This window comes from Priapulus caudatus, unplaced genomic scaffold (genome assembly GCF_000485595.1).
Source record: "Priapulus caudatus unplaced genomic scaffold, Priapulus_caudatus-5.0.1 Scaffold1714, whole genome shotgun sequence".
Taxonomy (NCBI): Eukaryota; Metazoa; Priapulida; class Priapulimorpha; order Priapulimorphida; family Priapulidae; genus Priapulus; species Priapulus caudatus.
The window spans coordinates 11,036-11,793 of record NW_014578775.1 but is presented as its reverse complement, the minus strand read 5'-3'; positions in this window follow the sequence as shown (position 1 = coordinate 11,793).

Sequence of the window (758 nt, the reverse complement as noted above, 5' to 3'; positions counted from 1 at the left end):
CGCAGGACCAAGAGGATAAGAAGAAAATAAGAAGGTATTATTAGCTCTTGATATAATACAAATATATACACTCACACGCATATATATATATATAATTATATTCCTGTATATAATTATTAATAATCCTCGTATATTGTATATTATCTCCACGTTTGGGACTGCTTTTGGTGCGAATTATTAAGTAAAACAGCACGATGAAGGTATATATATTTTCACTTCAATGCGATATGTTAAACTCATCCACTCACTCATTGCAACTATCGCAGTCTTTCAGGAACACGTCCACGTACGACTGGCCAATATGCCTGAGATGTAAATGGCCATTTTATAACGTAGTATAATATAGTTATTCGAGTGGAATTCTGACCGTCGACTCTATCAAATTCAATCGCCGACTGCGAGGTTGCGCCTCTTATTTGATTCCCTGTTTGATAAATGCAACTTGAACTTTTCTGTGCGCGCGGAACCTCTCGTGGTGAATGAATAAATGCATTTAGTATTATTGGTAGTTAAATGCGAAAGAACGCCATGGCTCGGTAAGACGATTTGTTTGAGCGGGACACATGTCGGCTGTATAGAGGATGAGGGTAGTAGTACCATTGCACTACACTTAATCACACAGAACGGAAAGACGATATATATATTCTCTAGCTAACTCTTTCTCTCAAGCCCCCCTCCCCCCATTCTCTCAATTTATTTCTCCGTTTCTCTTCCTCTCTCGATCTCTCAGTGTGTATGTGTGTGTGTGTGTGTGTGTG